A 15,259-nucleotide genomic window follows, 5' to 3' on the forward strand; every position below is an offset into this window, starting at 1 on the left:
TACATGTTTTGTTAGTCTTTAAAGTGCTACCAGACTGTACAGGCTAACTCAGCTACCCCTCTAGAACTTAAATATTGCAACTTCCGGAGACTGGGATGTATTGGAATGTGAATACATTTCTTGTGGCATTCTACTGGTTGAATAAGAAACAGAGACTTAGCTTTTGCAATGTATAGCACTCTGTAACTTTAGAGACCAGATTCTGCCACCCTAATTACTGATTATTACTACCTTATTAATGATTTTGTTTATTTAAATGGAACTACTTGGTGAGGTAGAGTACCGTTCAACAGGCGTAAGGATAACAAAATCTGTCTCTAAAGTATTTTCCTGTTTTTGATGCATAATTATGAAGTCCAAAAATAGTTAACTGGATAACAAAAGTCAACACTTTTTTTTTTTTTGTTTTTCTTAAAACAAACTCTTGGATGTTTAGTATTTAAAAAAATTAGATGTAGCAAGAAATAAAGTTTGGAAATAGCATGAGCCAACAGACACAAAAGGCTAGATTTATATGGCTATATTAGTTTATAATATGTGGTTTATAAAATGTCTATTGAGCTATCCATGCAATTATCCTTTCTTGTGGAGGGGGCAAAGAATATGGTAGTTTTTGTTTTGTTTTGTGGTTTTCCCAATCTTGGTATTTTATGATGTATCTGAAAAGAATAAAATTTCTTATCATACATATTATACAAAAATCTTCAATTATACATGTATGTTTTTAGGTCTCCCATCTTGGGCTTTGGATGTTGCAAACTGCTATTTTAGTAAATTAAAGTCTATATATAGGAAAACTGGCAAATTAAATATTGAGTAAATCTGTATAATAAAAATAGCAATTACTATGTTTTGAAAATCTGGCTATAAAAAGTAAATGATACAAGAACGCCAACTTAAAAAGGATGTAATTTTAGTTTGTTACTAAAATGACCAATGTTTCCTGCTGGCTCTTGCACCCTGCAATTGCAGGATCTGGCATGCAAATGTTTTTTAAATAATGCTAGGTTTTGTTGCTATTTGGCACTGTATAATATCGAGGCTGGAATGACTTAAATATATACGGGGCATGGGCCAAATTCAGGAGCTCTTTCTTAGGAGGACTCACACGGATGGCACGTTAAAGCATCTACAGTGGGAATATTGACCGAGATATTGTTAGAGACTTTGTCCCAAACGTACTTATTACTAGGTTTTGCAAATAGCATTTTTGTGATTGATTTTTTTTTTAAATGGAGCACACCCATAAACAATGGAATTTAGCATAACTCTTAATTTTGATCATGTTAACATTATATCAGACCCATAGTGGAAAACAAAGTTATCACTGAAGATAATTTAACTATTCTTAATTTTTTTAAAAAAATTACTCTGGTAATAGGAAGGACAGTCAGTACATCCAAAAATGCTGTCTCTATGGCTAATGAATCTACTGAGCAATTTGTGTTGGTCTCTGATATTCAGAAGCCCAGTAATCTTTTTTCAAGAAGCAATAAGTTGTTTATCTGTGTTTTTTTTCTTTAAGGAGTCTTTGGAGTCCCTGCTAGAGCCACAATAATATAGTCCTGTGTAGAAGACAAATGGAATATATAATGCTTTGTACTGCATTTTGAAAATCAGTACTGTTGGCTTCTCTCACAGGGGCACTAATGCAAGAAAGGAGCATGTTTACTTTTAACAAGATGGGCACTTTGGGTTTGTCACCTCCTGGTTAAAGCAATATGTACATTATAGGTGGAGCTGGTACTGCTAGTTGCCTAACACGTTCCATTATTACCCCATTTTCAGTTGCCTTAAACTTTGCCAAACTTCAGCCATTCAAGTTAACATTTTCCATGCGTGCTGTCTCCACAGGCAGAACTCTTTGGAAAGTTTCAGCATAAGCAGTTCAGCTGTTTCCAAGAATGTCGTTAGGGAAAATTGGGCAGATTTGCCAATGTTTTTTTGTTTTTTTAAACTAAACCTTCCCCCTGCCATTTCTTTGAGAAGCCCTAAAGCCTCCGGGGTCTGGAGCATAAACTTGAAAAGGGGTTGTCCTGAACTCGGGAATGGTGCCTTATGCTGTCCTCATTGAAATCACCTAGGGTGTCTAAGGTACAAGACTGGAAAATTGCCATTTCTACATGGTCATTAGAGTAGATTAAAAACTGCAAACGTCTCTGAATGGACTGTCTGCATGAATTCTAATCCAGTTTCACAGAGGATTGCATTGTGCATGCTTCCAGGCACAGAGCTCCAAATTGAATCATGACGCATCAGCAGATCCCGTTTTCCTTCTGGTTGTGGGGAAGACATGTTGGGTGCCCTGAGGAGACTGCGGGGCCTCTCATCTTACTGCTTCCAATGATTAATTGTTAAAACTTCGTGCATTTTACAGCCCTTATTATTTAAAAAGGTCTTATGCCTGGTAAGGTACTCCACATGCAAGTATCATTGCTCCCATTGTATAGATGCAGTGTTGGAAAGGTCACTTCTGGCAGAGCGGGGAATAGAACCCTGAAGCTACTTTCCAAAGGCTGTTTCTCTATGGAGGTGCACAGCACAGTAGCTGCAGCTTAGGATTGGTGGCTAAGGTGTTGTTAAGCCACTTCTGTGTCTCCCACATTGTGTGTATCTGGCCTTAGAAGGGTATCATCTGCAGCACACTGCCTCCTTGGGGCCATAGAGGATGAGTTATATGGGACTGTTATATGGGACTCCACCAATATTCTGGAACATGGGCCTGGCTCTGCCAGCGTTTGGTGGTCTTCTATTTTCAGAGCCATTGCATCCACAAGACGGGCCAGGGCACATGTGGGGGCAGGGTGGGAGCGAGGGCCCCTGCCAACTAGCCTGAGTGGGTTAGTGATGGAACCTGGCATCAGCTGGAACAAGCAACTTGGCCCTATCCTGCTCTCTTTTCCTGTCCCCTCACTGCCCCCGTTCCACTCCTTCCATCAAATTCCTGCTCCTGCCCCATCTCTCTTTTTGGCTTCGGCACCCTCCACACAGTGGGCTGTGGCTGGGTTGCTTGGTGCTAGGTTTTGTCCTGGACCCCGCATCCGATTGAAGCATGAGACCTGGGGCAGTTGCTCTGGTCCTTCCTACAGATGGGCTGGCTCTGCTGGATGCCCATGTTTGGGGCTACTATTCAGATGGTGCAGCGCATACACCACGCCTTGCTTTGGACAACTAGTCTTTTTGGATCCTACTCGCATAATAGTCTCTGTGCTTTGCTTTGTATAGTTTTCTAAATCCTCCCTATTTCTGTGCTCTCTTAGTTTAAGTCCTTTCTTAAAAGGCCTAAAAGCACCTCCCTTCGTTGGGAAGTGCTAACCAGCAGAAGTAGTAACATTTTAGAAAGTGATGTTTTTAAGGTACTTTCATTATTGTAATTGTGGCTATATAAGTGCTGTGTGTTTCTGGGAAAAAAAAATGTTTGTTAGGGGGCGGGAATCCACAACTTGTTGATCTCTTGCACCTACAGAATTAATGTGATTCATCTGTACTGAAAAGTTATTAGTGTGTAAGAAGTACCATAGGATCACAAGAAATAGCATATTGCCTTTTGAACAGGAATGTCTAGGTTGTGTTTTACACTCTTTCTAGTCATCTGCTGTACTAACAGTGATTGAGAATGATGTTTTGTACCTAGGTGAATGTTACCATGGATTTCCTAACACGTGCAATAGTCATGGCACACCTATTAGTACTCACAGCATTTCCAAGCCATTAGCACTGTTCTGAAAAGCTTTTGTTCAAAAGCACTAAGCATGCATATTTTAAATCAGAACATGCTCACGCAAAAAAAAAATTCACTTAATTTAGATATGTGGTTGAAAACATTATTGTCAGTGTCAGCCTTCTGTTCTTAATTGGTAAAGACATATGGACTATAAAGTGAAGTAAACAATTATCCTGTACAGGTCCATTTGATTTTTAAAGGTGTGTGTTTTTTGTTTGTTTGTTTTGGCAGGAGACTTTCCAGTGAGTTCAATGAATTTTGGAACTGGCACTGTGGTGGACAGGAACAATTTGAATGGTTCTCCTTAACTGTTTGTCTTAGCATCATTTTGCTCAGTATTTCCATAAAGTCTGTTTAATTTGAAGACAGCATTTTGATGCACACTCATGAGAAAAAAATAGAAATATTAAAGATCAGTAATTAATGTCCTTATTTAAAATATAGTATAATAACTAAACTAAGGAAAATATGCTATCAGTGCAATAATATAAGGCACCACAAAAATGTACGAGACTTATGTGAGTTACAATAGAGGACTTGCATCTAATTTACATAACTGTCTCTCCCTTTATTTCCTCTGCACTGATGGATTCCTTAAAAATATTACTAAAATAACTGTTAAAGTTGATCTTCAAGGGGTTTTGATTTTTATTTTTAACCTGGGAGATGGACAGTATAATTTTGGCATGTCTCCTCCATTAGATCTTAAAAGTTAAAAATGAAGGAATTTCCTATTATGCTAATAACATGTATGCTTTCCATATGTATATAGTAAGGCTGGGTGTTGCTATCTTTTGGGACATCCTCCTCATACCCCATTTGAGTTCTGATGCAGCAAGCAGATAAACAGCCCTGTTCTGGCGATGGTTGTCTTATGGGTCTAGATCGGGGAGGGGGGGGCACTCCAAGATTTTTGTAAGTGGTCAAGGGCTACACTTTTCTGTGAAGGGAGTGTGAGGTCTGGGACAGAGGTTGGGTGCCAAGGGAGCTCAGGGTAGGGAACTGGGGTGCAGAAGAGGATGTGGGGGTCTGAGAGAGCATTTCGGTGAAGGAGGGGGTTGTGGTCTGGGGCAGGGACTTGGGGTGCATGGGCAGGAGAGGATTCTGACCTGGGGGAAGGGTTTAAGAGGGATGCACGGTCTGGGGGAAGTGGGGTGCAAAGGGTTTGGGTGGCAATCTGGGACAAGAGGAAATGGTGGCCTGAAGCAGGGAGTTGTGGGGGGGAAAGGAAGAGGTGAGGGGTGCCAGAGGCAGGCTCTGGCTGGGAGTTGCTTACCTAGGTGGCTTCTGGCCACTAGCCTTGAAGGACCCTTCCTGAAGGAGGCTTCCTGGCTGCCACAGTCCTGGGCTGTTCAAAATGGCTGGCTGCTCCCCATGTCGCTCTCTGCTCTGGGCACCAAGGGCGGGGGAGCCTTTTCGTGCTGAGAGTTCTGGCAGGACAGTTCTTGTGCTGGATCCGACAGCATGGCAGGCCATATCTTGCCCACCCTGGTCTACATTATGCTCGTATAGTTACTATATAGTTTACAATATTGTTTTAAATAAAAAGGGAAATCGTTTGTCTCCATTTCCAAAATACTTTTTGTGGGGCGCAACCTTTTTATTGTATTTAGTTTGTTCCACTGCAAAAATTTTTGAAATAAATACATTGTTCAAAGTGTGGCCATGAGGCTCCCATTTTTCTATAGGCTTAATTTTGCCCCATTGAAGTAAGCAGGAGTTACATTGACTTTAATGAGCAGAGGATCAATCCCTGTATTTCTGATCCATCCTCTGCCCCTGCATTCAGCCATTGTTGTAAATTAGAGCTAAATAACGGCACTGAACACTGAAAGCCAAAACTGGTGGCTGTGAACAAACTTTATGGGACCTCAGTCAACTTGGCCACACCCACAGTAAGTGGACATCTGACTAACTAAAATCATGCTGGACCATGGATGTTTAGAGAGTGCCAGACTTAAGAAGTTCAACCTGTAGTAATAATCCTCCCCCCTGAAATGCTCGTGTTATGAGCACTGCTATACCAGCTCTTGACAATAAATACAGCCAAAAACGGAATACTGGATGAAAAATTCTTTCCCTTTTTCTTTGTTTTTAGTACCTTGAAATATGAGATATAGAGTAAATGTATCATCCACGGAAGCTGGATGGCGACGAAGCTGCTGAAAAGTCATCCAGAAATGATTGACTTCTGGACATTTCTACTTTTAAAAAAATAGCATAGTGATGTAAGAAAAGCGTCCCATCTGTATTTTGTTATCTGATGCTAGTGGAGAAGTCTGTTGTGAGTGTTTTTAATTGTGTGTACTATGTAGTGCTTACTGCTTAATTGGTATTGAACAAAGAACGAATGTTAAGTAACAGCAGCATAGCAGAGCAATGAATATGAGAACACATAGTCCCACCCATAAATATTTGTATATTTGAGATGGGGGAGGACTGGCATGCAGCCTAGCACTACATGCCAGTCCTCCCCATCTTAAATATAAAAATATTAGATAATAATATCCTTTGGTAGGATACCTAGAAAAAGAAAAAATAATTTTACAGTCTGAACCTCTCTAATCCATAACTCTCTTATCCAGAAACATGCATTGTCTGGAATGGTTTTAGTTAGCCTGATGTCCACTTTTCATGGGTGAGGCCAAGTTTCACATGGTCCCATAAAGTTTGTTTACAGCCACCAGTCCTGGCTTTCGGTGTTCTGTGCTGTTACTGAGCTCTAATTTACTTCTAAACGTCCTCTGACAGCACAGTAAGCAATGGAAGTGTTGGTAATGCTGCTAGACAATATTGACCTTCCGCAGTCCAGAAAATTCTCTGATTTGGAACTGGTCAGGCCCAAAGGGTGCCAGACTAGGGAAGTTCAATCTGTAAATAAGGTTTCAGTAGGAACATAGGCTACGTCTAGACTACATGCTTCTGTCACCAGAGGCATGTAGATGAGGCTACTAGGCATAGGAAAATGAAGCGGCGATTTAAATAATCGCCGCTTCATTTAAATTTACAGGGCTGCTGCGCTGAGCCGATCAGCTGTTTGTCCTCATTCCAGGAGGCATACCTGGGTGGTCGACAAATGCCTTTGATGTCGACACCCGCGGGTCCAGTCTACCGCTTTGAGCTGACAAACAGCTGATCGGCTCAGCGCGGCAGCCCTGTAAATTTAAATGAAGCGGCGATTATTTAAATCGCTGCTTCATTTTCCTATGCCTGGTAGTCTCATCTACATGCTTCTGGCGACAGAGGCATGTAGTCTAGACGTAGCCTAAGTAACATTGCAAGAGGGAAGACGGTAATGGTGTTCCATCCTCCACTCTCCATTGGTATCCAGTCCTTTTCCTGTCTGTGTTTTCATTGTTTTAACTAATCTGTAGTTTGTTTTTTAAGCTGGGACATCTGTATGTCAGTTAAAGCTCCAACTAAGTGTTTATATTCCTTTGAAGGACTATGGTATGTCACAGCATTGGGCCCATAGTTTTGAAGTAGGAATTGGGAAGCATAACCTTCTTTAAGATGTTGTTTTAAAATACTAAGAAAGCACTGCTGAAGGTTTTTTTTTGTTTTTTTTTACCTGATAAAATAGCCATTTAAGCTGTAACTGATTAGAGCAAGTTTCACTAGTGTGGAACAATCTCTGTGCAATGACAACTTTTCCTGAGCAATTCAACTGCTTTAGTGAATGATTATCTTTCTCATTAAAACTGTGGAGTGGAAATGTAGAGCCTTTTCTATGATCATTAGTTTTTTGCATAGAATTCACTGAATTAGAGTACGTGGTGTTAATAAGATGTTTGCATTTTTCCCCCCACAAGATCAGACACACTTATCTCTAGTAGTTCAGGGAAATAATGTGAGTTTTTATTTTTATTAATGTGTTGCCCGTGACCCATCAATCCAAACAGTTCCTTTACACTTCAAAGTGACTTGAAGTGCATCTTGAAAATAAAATGAAATAAAGGAAGATTAAGTTTGGAATAAATACCATTCAGTCATTTTAAAAATGTGATTGTAAATCAGTAAATCAATACACCTTTATGCATCCAAAATTCTGTTCAAAGATCATGTACAATACTTCTGGATTTGCTTAGAGGAAAAAAGCAATGGATTCCTTAGCTCCTCCCCCTTGACCTAGGTGCTCTGCCCGCCTAGAAAACACATTCTGGTCTCTAACGTAGGGGAATAAGCTTTGCAGAGTATGAACAAGGGCAAGACTCCTCAGACAGAAGGTGACTGCAAGTATTCCAAGTTCCAGGTAGTCCTTCCTCCGTGCATGTGCTCTACTTATTAGTGCCCTCCTTTGGGAGGGGGAAGAGATGACACGAGTGTATAGTATTATGCCCAAGCGCTCACAGTGCAATTTGCACAGATGCTGGATGCCATTGATACTACAAGCAAGTAAGCAACCTTAACTCAAGGAGAAGCTGATTTCACACCTTCATGCTCTGAATCACTTCCTTGCTATCCAGAGAGACCTGTGAAGCTGCTGGTAGCACATTACACCCCTTTCAGCACATGTGAGATGTGCAACAGATGGAACAAATCAGGCTCACCAAATCAAATGCTTTCAATGCATTTGCTTTTCTGAACTGTTAGTTGCTCTGTGTCTGGTTGTGTAAAAAAAAAAATCTCAGAGGGGGTAACCGTGTTTGTTTTTAAAGTTGCAGACAAATGAGTGGTCCTGTGGCACTTTAGAGACTAACCAAAAGCTATAGAATAGTGTGTCTGGTTCTGTTCCACTAAGCATTGGGAGCAGTTGGTTGCCAATGAAGTGCAGGTTGAAACTCTCTAAACCGGTACTCTGTGGTCCAGCAGCATCGGTAGTCCAGAAGGACCACGGATGTCACTGCACCAGCGTCCTGGTGGAGAGCCAGAGGCAGGAGCCCTGCGGGCTGGGAGCCCAGCTGCGCAGGGTGGAGGCCTGTCTCGGGAATATAGCTTAGCCGGCAGCAAAGCAGCCAGAGTGGCAGTGGGCTTCACTGGGTCAGCGGTCTGCCAGGCAGGACTAGGAGCCCTGGTGGCAGAACGGTGGTCAGCTGCAATGGGGTTGGGAGCCCCAGCTGCAGGCCCACAGTCTGCTGTGGCAGTGCTGGTTTGTCCAGGAGCATAGTTTTGCAGCAGGCTGCCTTCAGGGAGAAGCTGGTAGGGAGACGGGTGGCTGGGCCAGGAGGATCTGAGCTGCGGGGCAAGAAGTTAGTGCCCCTGGTCTGGCAAAATCCCCTGTTTGGGACCAGTCAGTTCCCGAAGGTGCCAGACTATGTTGGTCCAGCCTGCAAGTACAGAGTGAGGTTTTCATTCCTACTGCTGCCCCAAGCCTCTCCTGCACTGAGTTTGAGGTGGACTTTGCTACCATTGTGAATTGGAGAGCTGTGTAACAGCTTTGCTCCAAGTTCTTCCCTGTAGTACCAGATCTAGCATTATGTCAGCATCTGCCTTTACTTACTGCTCTCCTTGGTAGGAAAATGTGACTATATTTGTAACAAAAGATTAATTGCCAACATAAATTGTACATTAACTTAAGTCTAATTGTCTAATTAAAACTCACGCATTGTAAGGCATGGTTATGCTTTTTTAACTTGTTCCTTTCTGTCTTGGTTTTATAGCATACAGTATTTGTTGTACTAAACTATACTACTTTAATACGCAAGTCAGGAGATTATATTGAGTATAGTGTTACATACTGAGATATGAATTATCTTGATTTTTGTGGTGTTTAAGTAGTCTGCTGTTTTTAATATAACAATTCTTTGCCCTTTAGTTTTCATTTTTAAAGGAATGTTCTAATGAGATCAGATAATTCAAAACTGATTCAATCTCAGTAGAAATTCAGGGGGAAATCTGATATAAAGCAGTTTACCACTGTAGATGGAGATTTAGATGAAAATCTTTTATAAACGGGATACTGGGATTGCATGCTCCAATCCATGTAACAAACTGGCTATTGAAGGTGAAAATTGCATGTATATGGAAGCAATACCTACCTGTTACCCTGTAGATCTCTGTAGATCTGGGGACATGGGTGTGCCAAAGCAGAGGGAGAATTGCTGGCTAGCAGCTGTTACACATGGCAGACTTTCTTGAACTGCTGATGGATTTCAAAGAGGAAATGTGCTGGCTTTTCTTAAAGATATTTTGCCAGGAGGGGTTGAGGTCTAGACCACTGTTTCTCAGAAGCAAGCCATCAGCTGATCTTTTTTTTTTTCCAACCACAACTACCTCCTACATAGAGATGAGAGATGTTGGAGCTCTGTCTGGGAGCTTCAAGCCGATTTGGTGACATTTGGAAAAGTCAAAGCAGCCGCCACCAAGAACTGAAGGTTGTTGCACTCTGAGTCCACCAAAAATTTGTTGTGAGACCCTGCTGCAGAGCCATAAAGAAAGAAATATGAGAGTCCCTAATTGGGGATCTTTGTGATGGCCTGTCATAAAACAATTCTCTCATGTCAGAAGTAGTTACTCCATCTAGTCACTTAACAGGGTGGATAAAAATAATTTAAAGAAATCAGAGATTTTAAGTTAAAATAAGTATTTTTAGAAATTAAAATGTATTTAAATTTTATGTTATGTTAAAAGTCTCAACTTCTTATAACACATCAAAATAATTTAAATTAAAAAGATGGAGCAGTAAGTTTGATATCAAAGTTTTAAAGAACATCAGACCACTGAATTGAGGGAAGTCACTGGTTGAGCACTTAGAGCCCAGGTTTGTTGTAGTGCTTACTCATCGTTTAACTGATTTTACAGGTACAGAAAGACTATTCTGTTCATTTCACTGTCCATTTATGGTTAAGAAATCACCTGGGAGGTAAAAAAGCAGGAAAGCTTGTTTTCCTCTTCTAATCTATGAATAAACCAAAGTGTAAGGATGAGCTCTGCTAATTCTGTAATCTTGAAGGACATTGTGACCAGAAACAGTTCAGTTAACTAATTATGGATTATTCTTCCTTTTTAAAATTTATTTTATATACAAAACATATTTAAATATTTTTCTTATGTATCCAGCACACTTACTGTAGTTTTATTTAAATAATAAAAACATTTAAAAATACTTTCACACACTTTACATTTAATTATAATTTCCATTCAGACAGATATGACATTTCTAGAAAATAAAAAATGCACTATTTACCATATGCTAACTTTCTTTAAATGTAAAAATAAAGAATCAGAATAAATGTATTAATCTATGTAATTGCCCAAATAAATGTGGCTAGTGTAAAAAAAAATAAAAGTGCCAAATGCAATGTAAAGTCTACGTCTAGTTGGAAAATCAACCTGTTTTAATAGTTACCAAGCAATGCAAATTACTTTTTTTTTTTTTTTTTAAGGAAAATAAAATGCACAAATGCAAAAGCAAATTTAAATTATTATTTTTCTGTCTTGTTGACTTAATGATTAAAATAATTATTTTAAATCAATCTAGCTGGTTTCTTGTACATTAAAGTTCTGACCTTTAATCTGTACTATCTTTTGTCCAGGATTTAGCATTTTTGGCCATAAGTGTATAAGCTTTGGAAAACTGAATTTTATTATTGAAATGTCTCCATGGATCTAGACTGTTACAAAAAGCAGATCATATTAATTTTTATATGCTTGTAGTTCCCACTAAAATCAATGTGAGTATTACTTGCATATGAGGGCAAGATTCAGCAGACATTTATTGTAGTGCCCTGTGTATTGTGCAGTAGTGGCTCATATATTCTAAATATTTGGCATTCCAAATATATTGTGAAATGGAGATATGCATTGGTAATGAGAAAACATATATGTAAGAAGCTTTCAAGAGGCATCTCTTATGATAACAACGATAGCAACGAGGTACAACTAATATGACTTAAATCTTATTTATCATATTTCCTTTTGGGAATAAAGTAAAGTGTGATAGGGCTTTTTTTTTTTTTTTTTTTTTTTAAACCCTGCAAGTCTATTGCTAACTTACCTGTCAGTGTTGTGGCATTGCAGCATGCATTATTTGATATTATTCCTTGTATTTGAAGAGGCTTATCCTGCTTCTGCAGAAGTCAGTGGGTGTTTCTGCCTCTGACTAGTTGGAGCAAGCTAGGGCCCAAATTTTTAAGAATAACCTTTAAAAAGAAAACTCAAGTTGGTGTAATGTTGTGTTTGGTGATAAGTTTACACTTGACATGAATTTAGCCAACATTATTTGTAGATCAAGATTGAAAGTTAATTTTTTTTTAAATAGGGTCCCCATAATTTTTGTATGGTCTTCTCCTGCTATGCAGTCAAAGTTAATTTTAATTTAATTAATATTAAACATTACAGAATAGCAGTGCTATTCTCAGATCTGCTCACTCACTCAATGAAACTATTGTACAAGTAAAGATAGTGGTTACAACATGGTGCTAAACACCAGTGAGAAATGGTTGAAAAACAGATACGTTGACTTCAGCTCTATGGAAAAGACACATGAATAAAATTGAAAGTTTGCCAGCTGGAAAGTGACATTACTGGTAAGGAAACCCAGTGCTCCTTTCCAGACTTGAAAAATATTTCCAGTGTCTAAGGTGTGGCTACACTTCAATTGGGGAAGCTGTGTGTGTTAATGACAGCAGCACATATAGGCATACCTGAGAGTTTGGGCTGACCAAACTCGATCTGAAAACAGCACTGAAGCCACAGCAGCCCATAAAGGGTTGCCGTTTGAGTACATACTTACAGGAAGCTGCCCTGTGCTGCTGCAATGGCTCTGTGCTATATTGGTACCCAGTCAGTTACTTAAGGCTAGCTAGTCATGTCTGCAATCACACCTCCTCATTGCTGCATAGATTTGGTTGCTGCTCAGAGTTAGGTTACACATCCTCTTCATTTCACAAGGTAGAGAGGTACAGCTGTGGTGTCTTCAGTTTCATTGTTCTGCGATGGAAGAGGCAGAAAAGCAGTAAATTAGCAGGCTCTGTGCTCTAGAAGCAGAGATGCTTCCAAATTCAAATGGTTGGTTGCAGGAAAATGGCAAAAATGCTCTTTTGACTTGTTATGAAGGATGGAGTGTGCTCAGCCTTATCGGGAAGCACAAATGGGAATGGGTCACAAAAGCCTTCCTGCTTTTTGACTCTATTTAAGGTGCTGTCCCTGTGGGATGGTTGACTCACTGTTCCTCTCTAGTGCCTCAGCCATCTACATCAATGGTGGGCAACCTGCAGCCCGAGGGCCACATGTGGCCGGCCCATCAGGGTTCTATGTGTGGCCCATAAAAATTTTGTTTATCGCTACCCACATGCAGTGTTGTGGTTTATTCCACAGGTTTATGTCCATTTTTTTTCTACCAGCATTACTAGAGTGTCATGCACATGAAGTGAGGTGGATGCTGATTTCACACAATAGTGACTGTCAGAGCCATGTGGTCACTTTTCATTCAATCAAAGAGCTGCTACAGTTCAGTCAGCACATGTCACAAATTCTAGGTATGCAAGCACAGTTAGGGTAGTTTTGCTATCTTGGGAGACTGTCTTCCTTATGACAATCTTGTGGTCCACTGAGATGGAGGGTCACACATAGGGTTGCCAGGTGTTCATTTTTTAACCGGACAGTCCGGTATTTGAGCTTTCTGCCTAGGAAACAAATTGAGAAAATACCGGACATATAAATGTTTGGTATTTTCTAATTAAGTTGTTATTATTATTATTTATTATTATCATGAGTATCAGTACATAGTTGCGTACTGCTTGGCTGGTAGACACGCTCACGCTGCGTGAGTATCGTGTCTACCAGCCAGGCATTATGCAACTACGCAGTAGAGAGGCAGGGACGGGGCTGGGGTGGGATAGAATCCCCAGGGCCAGACTTACCCATGAGCCCCACTGGGACCGTGCATGGGACGGGAAGCACCCTGGGATCTGCACGTGCTCAGGCCAGCTCCCCGCTGGCCGGTTCCTCCTCCTCCTGCTCCTAGCCAGCCCTGCTTCCCGCCAGCCGGTCGTCCTTCCCCCCCGCATCTCCTCCGACCAGCCCCACTCCCCCTCCCGACCAGCCCTGCTTCCCGCTGGCCGGTTCTCTCCTCCCCCCCTCAATCTCCTCTGGCCAGCCCCGTTCCCCCCAACTCCCTCCCAGCTGGTCCTTCCCCCTTCCAATCTGAGATCAAGTGTGTCCAGTATTTTTATTTAAATCATTTGGTAACCCTAGTCTCATGTGGCACACTCTCCCATGATTTCAAATAGGTCATGTGGCACACTCAGTAGCCTAGACTCTCTATCACTGATCTAGATGTAACCACAGTGGTGAAGGACATGCTCATGTATCACAACCAAACAGTAGAACTGTCTGCATGAATGGCGGGAGGGAAGAGCATTCTTCACCTATTGCATTTGCCCCATGTGCTCCTCTGGAGAGAGTCTGGATTACTGAGCAGCAATTCCTCAGTGCTTTTGCTGCAAGTTGCCCCTCTCTGGGTAGACAGTTATCAGTATGCTTCTGGCTTTCAAAGCTAATTTCAATAGGTGCATCTGCATTTTCAACACAAAACATGCCAAGTGTCTGTAAAAAATAAACAAGCCAATCTACTAGCTACCTTTGTTGCATGTGTGCCTGTGTGTTTTGAAGGTGAAACCTTTTTGGAAATTTAATTGCCAGGGTCCAAAAATAAGTCAACTTTAATGCAATGTAAAGCTTACAAATGTTCAAATGTTTTTATTTTCCAGACAGACCGCTCTACTAAAATATAGAATAACAGTATAAGAATTCCTCAACTTGGGAAGCAGCAGAGACAGTGTTAAATACAAGAAATATTCCTTGCCCAGGATGTGGTGGGAAGAAGAGGTGCCAGATGACAAATAAATGATGCAAGGTTTGTTGGTTAATTTTTTAATTTTCAATTTATAAACCTACATACAAAATAGAGTAACCCTTCTAATCTTCACCTAGTTCTTATCCAACACTTATTAAAATCCATGGGGAAGTTTTATTTGACTACAAAAGGAGTTGCATTGGATTCCTAGTTCATATCAAAGTTTTGTAAATTAGTTCATAGCAGAGATGAATCCTGCCTATAACTGCTCGTAATAAAATATCCTCTGGGTTTTGCTTTTCTGCTACGAACGGCTTCATTTGCCAGAACATGATCCTCTGTCCAGAAAGGGCTACATTTAGAATTTTGGTGTCCATCTATACCATTCCCAAATCATACACGAAAGTCACTTTTTGAAAATGCAAAGCATACCTTTCACTCTTACTGACCCCAAAGCAATTTTTTAAACTAGATCATGGCTCTTAATATTTCCAGACTACTGTACCCTTTTCTGGAGTCTAATTTGTCTTACGTACCCCAAGTTTCACTTCACTTAATTACTTGCTAACAAAATCAGACCTAAAATACAAAAGTATCACAGCACCTATTACTGAAAAAATTGGTTACATTCTCATTTTTCCTATGAAATTATAAAATCAAATGAAATATAAATATTGTACTTACATTCTGTGTATAGTGGAGTGGGCAATAAGTGGCCTGTGGGCTGGATGCAGTTCACCAGGGTTAGCCCCTGGCAGGCCGCTAGACACTTAATTTACTTGGGTGTCCGCAGGTAC

General features: G+C 40.5%; 2 protein-coding genes across 3 annotated transcripts in view; both read left to right on the forward strand.

The window, feature by feature from the left end:
• The window catches only part of SCAF8 (SR-related CTD associated factor 8), a 204,500-nt gene extending 189,986 nt beyond the window's left edge, over positions 1–14,514 (forward strand). The window contains exon 21 of the mRNA XM_075924488.2: positions 14,377–14,514. The gene's annotated coding sequence lies outside the window, so the exon portion shown is untranslated. The remainder of the gene's footprint in view (positions 1–14,376) is intronic.
• TIAM2 (TIAM Rac1 associated GEF 2) overlaps positions 14,384–15,259 on the forward strand; it is a 185,355-nt gene continuing 184,479 nt past the window's right edge. For both annotated transcript variants that reach the window (XM_006114983.5, XM_006114984.5), the window contains exon 1: positions 14,384–14,522. The gene's annotated coding sequence lies outside the window, so the exon portion shown is untranslated. The remainder of the gene's footprint in view (positions 14,523–15,259) is intronic.

Source organism: Pelodiscus sinensis, chromosome 3 (genome assembly GCF_052426305.1).
Source record: "Pelodiscus sinensis isolate ZL-2025 chromosome 3, ASM5242630v1, whole genome shotgun sequence".
Classification (NCBI taxonomy): domain Eukaryota; kingdom Metazoa; phylum Chordata; order Testudines; family Trionychidae; genus Pelodiscus; species Pelodiscus sinensis.